We start from the raw sequence: 4,536 nt of genomic DNA, 5'->3' as shown, positions 1-4,536 counted from the left end.
TAAAGGAGTTCTTCACCGTTGGGCCTGCCTTAAATACCTAAGGGTCTCAACAAGGTCTACAGAATAATGACATAGCTGTATCAGCTCCATTCTGGCCTCTGCCATGTGACAGTTTTGTGTGAATTTTCTTTCTGCTCTCTCAGGACTTTTTTCTGTCAACTTCTAACTCCATTCTCCTTTTAATTCTCAGTTTGTTGAAAAGATTCATATTTAGCTAAGAACACTAAAAATTTTGGAAAAAAATTTCATCTTAAACCCAACAAATTTAATTAACTATCTTCATGGATGCCCAGATGGCATCTTGTTTTCCTTGTTTTTTCTTGTTTTCCTATGGGATATGGCCCTTGTTTCTACTTCAGTCCAGTCCTTAACTACATATGCATGAGGCATCCAACCATCACACACTCAGGACCATCTTGGAGGAAGGGACCCTACCATCTGCCTCGTCAGCCTTCAGGTGCACAGCGGCCATTCCTTCAGCTGTTGTATGTGCTTTAGGGCTTTCCATTTAAAAGTGTATTTCACTATCCCCCAAATAAAGTTCCTGGACCTAAAAAAGTGACGTGGTGTTGGGGGCATTGACAGCCAAATTTCACTGAAAGTCTCTTCTGCCCTTGGTAATTGAGGAAGACTGGGAAGAAGGGAACAAAACTCGGACCTCATGTAGTTCCTCATCTAGCAATAGATTCAGTGCAAATTTAGAAAGTTGAAGACATAGAGTAATGTTGGTGTGGTTTTCTGCGGCATGCTAAGGAGACAGCAGAAGATGGTCAGTGGTCAGTCTCCATCCAGCTGGTACCCATTGTCCACTAGTTAGGTCGTCAGAAAAGATAAAGGACAACTTTTGTGACAAAGCCCCAAGGGCTTCATTAAAACACTTTGCCCAGAAATTGGTCAACAGGGACATGACAAGTTTTTATATCAAAGCTAATATTTTTTGCCTACTTTATGTAGAAATCTGAGAGATGTGACCAGCCTCAGGGGACTGATTCCCCATCCAGGGGACAGCGCTAACAGAGTTATGAGTTATGTGGTATTAGTCTGTCTGGGTCTTCATAAGAAGACAACACGGAGTGGGTGGCTTACACAACAAATATTGATTTTCTTACAATTCTGAAGTCTGAATGTTGAAGATCAAGGTGCTGGCAGGGTTGGTTCTTGGTGCGGCTTCTACCTGGCAGGCACTGGGGCACCTTCTAATACACTGTGTCTCCACATGGCCTCTTCTCTGCGCGCACGTGAAAAGTGAGAGGTCTCTGGTGTCTCTTCCTCTTCTTATAAAGACAGCACGTCTATTGCATTAGGTTCTCACACTTCTGATCACATTTAACCTTAATTGTGTCATTAAAATTCCAATATAGATCCATTGAATTTAAGGTTTCAGCAAATGAATTTCAAAGAGGGCACAATTCCATTGATGACACAAATCAACAGATGGTGAGAAGCATTAGAACACATATATATATATGTATATAATATATATACATATATATATATATTTTTTTTTTTTTTGAGACGTAGTCTCGCTCTGTCGCCCAGGCTGGAGGGCAGTGGCACGATCTCCGCTCACTGCAAGCTCCGCCTCCCGGGTTCACACCATTCTCCTGCCTCAGCCTCCCAAGTAGCTGGGACTACAGGCGCCCGCCACCACGCCTGGCTAATGTTTTGTATTTTTAGTAGAGACGGGGTTTCACCTTGTTAGCCAGGATGGTGTTGATCTCCTGACCTCGTGATCTGCCCGCCTCGGCTGCCCAAAGTGCCGGGATTACAGGCATGAGCCACCACGCCCGGCCAGAATATATATATTTTTAATCACTAAGGAATAATGGGCCATGCAGGAACTTGTAGGAAAGTTCCTAGTAATTGGTGAAACTTCAATTGTAAGAGGAAAATGTGTCTTCCTCCTTTCTTTTCTGGCAGAAGAATGTGAGGAAGCAGAACCACATATCAAAGAAAGGAGCCCTGGGGACAGCTGAGGTGCTGGTGAGGAGGGAGAGCACTGAGCAGATGAGGAAGCCCCGCCCTCCCTGCACCTGCTCCTGACCCGGCCTCCTGCTCTGTGGTCCCCGCGCGCCCCCTGCTGGTCCTGAGCGGCACCTGCGCCCGCCCCCTCCGCCTCCCTGCAGGGAGGTTTGTGTCTGGGCTCACACTCACCTCCCCTCACTGTGTCTCTCGCACAGTAATACACGGCCGTGTCCGCGGCGGTCACAGAGCTCAGCTTCAGGGAGAACTGGTTCTTGGACGTGTCTTTTGAAATGGTGACTCGATTATTGAGGGAGGGGTTGTAGCTGGTGCTCCCACTACTACCATAGATACGCCCAATCCACTCCAGTCCCTTCCCTGGGGGCTGGCGGATCCAGCTCCAGGCATAAGCACTGCTGATGGAGCCACCAGAGACAGTGCAGGTGAGGGACAGGGTCTCCGAAGGCTTCACCACTCCTGGGCCCGACTCCTGCAGCTGCACCTGGGACAGGACCCCTGTGAACAGAGAGACCCATAGTGAGCCCTGGGCTCAGAGACAACCTCCCATATCGTCATATCTGCATCCCCGAGACACTCACATCTGGGAGCTGCCACCAGGAGGAGGAAGAACCACAGGTGCTTCATGTTCTTGCACAGGATGTCCATGACTCTCAGAGAATATTTCCTTTGTGAACAGGACCCTGAATTTAAGGAAATGTGTGGTGGTTTCCTGTGGGTGCCTAAGTGAGGATTTGCATGTGGGTGGTGCCTTTGTATGGAGAGGTGAAAAGGGATGAGGGAGGCCCCAGTCTTTGGGGCTCACCCTGAGAGGAGGATGCTGGCTGTGCCTTCTGAGAACTCAGGTCTCTTCCTGGGGCCTCCCCTCACCAAGCCCAGAGTCCTCTTCTTCCAGGTAGGGAGATGTGCTGAAGGAGCTGGTCTGGGAGATGAGTGTGATCATGGATCAAGGACAGATTTTGGAATAGGTTCAATACTGTTCTACCTGTGAAGATTTATAGGAAACCAACCAAACATCCAGGTTATCTAAATTGTCAAATCTCCATTCAAAACATTAGGGCAGCAGCTAAATACTTTTGTCACAGTGAATTTATACAAACCTACATCCATGCAATGTTTATGGTAATTCAGAATATCCATCATGGTTCGAGGGAATATGTCTGTCCGAGAAAGTGCGTCATAAAAAAAATAAAAATCTGAGACCATCCTTTTTGTGACCATTTGAAATTTGATTCTGTCTGCAATCTCAGGAGAAGGTAGTGGGACGTATCTCCAACCGTCTCAATGTGTGATGCTGAGAATGTGGCCTGATCTTTATACACTTCTGTGTGAATAGATGTAGATTGGGGATCACAGTGACAATTTCAGTCAAAGACTATAATAGGTCAGCACAGGAGCATAGTCTCATCATCAAGATTAGTGCAATTACCTTTCCTGGGTAAGGTACATCACAGAGGACATCTGTGAGCCCTCCCCTCTGAGAGCACAAGGAACTCTGGTTCTTCCCTGACAGGTCACACTTCTGAAACTTGGCTGGAAAATGGCAGTCAAGCCCAGAGTCTTCACCCACTATTTGTCATTTCAGGTACACCTGTGTCTGAAAGACTTTTTCCTTCATTGAATTGCATGAACATACCTTAGAGTTTGCGGTATTGCAACTTGGGCATTTGACATTAGTTTGGTGAATTATATAACAAATAATCTATCTCCATGGATGTGGGTAACAGGAGAGTCATCAGAAGTTGGGTGTGTTTTAACATCAGGACAAACCTGGGCTGTCTTGTTAGGACTGAACAAGTGAACTGACCTGTGGGACACAGAGGGAAAGAGACAGAGCCAACATCCAGAGCCAGGTGAGCTCCTGACCTACCAGGTGGTCTCTGGACATTTTGTTTAAAAAGATCCAGAAAGACCTTCCTCACCTTCAGGAGAATTATGGACACTGAGGGAAATTGAGATAAATTTTTATTTACAGAGAATAATTCATAGGCTTGTAGACATCGATGTGGGTGTGTACAGGATTGCTAGGATACGCTCATACACAGAACAGAAGAAATAATTATATTTCATGGAAAGAAAACCAAAGAGCTTCCGAATTGGTAGGTATTCTTTGCCGCAAATATGTCAGGTCACTAGATCATGTTATGATGCTGGAGGTAACACTTCCCAACCTTGTCCTGGAGACAAAATGCAAAAGAGTAAAGATTCAAGTGAGATTCCTTTGAAAAATACAAATAATGAACAGACCAAAAAATAGGAACCATTATGTAAAGAGTGCTAATGAAATGAAACAATAAATTCCATGTTGAGGTGACAGGGAAGCTCCATCTGACAGCTCATTTTCACCTTTATGGCTACGAGTCCCCCCTGCAGCCCAGCTCCCACCCTCAAGTGAAGTTTCTGTCTGAGCTCTGTGAGGGAGCTGGAGTCATTGTGAGCCACTCAGAAAAGTAGTTGATTCTACTTCTTGAAACGGGAATTTAAACAATCCTCCTCCTCACCTTAGCCAGTCTATTTTTGTAACTGTGCGTGACCCTTGGGAATGCAGTCACCATT

The 4,536-nt window shown here is 45.8% G+C and overlaps 1 pseudogene across 1 annotated transcript; it reads right to left on the bottom strand.

Moving 5' to 3' along the window:
• Positions 1–2,145: 2,145 nt before the first annotated feature.
• Positions 2,146–2,673, bottom strand: LOC117087766 (annotated as a pseudogene). Its single transcript, XR_004438905.1, has 2 exons — positions 2,562–2,673; positions 2,146–2,478 (listed from the first exon to the last, which is right to left on the bottom strand). The product of XR_004438905.1 is annotated as an immunoglobulin heavy variable 4-59-like (transcript).
• Positions 2,674–4,536: the final 1,863 nt, after the last annotated feature.

This window comes from Trachypithecus francoisi, unplaced genomic scaffold (assembly GCF_009764315.1).
Source record: "Trachypithecus francoisi isolate TF-2019V2 unplaced genomic scaffold, Tfra_2.0 Contig00687, whole genome shotgun sequence".
Lineage (NCBI taxonomy): Eukaryota > Metazoa > Chordata > Mammalia > Primates > Cercopithecidae > Trachypithecus > Trachypithecus francoisi.
Note: the sequence above shows the minus strand (reverse complement) of the source record. Positions and strands in the feature narration are given on the sequence as shown.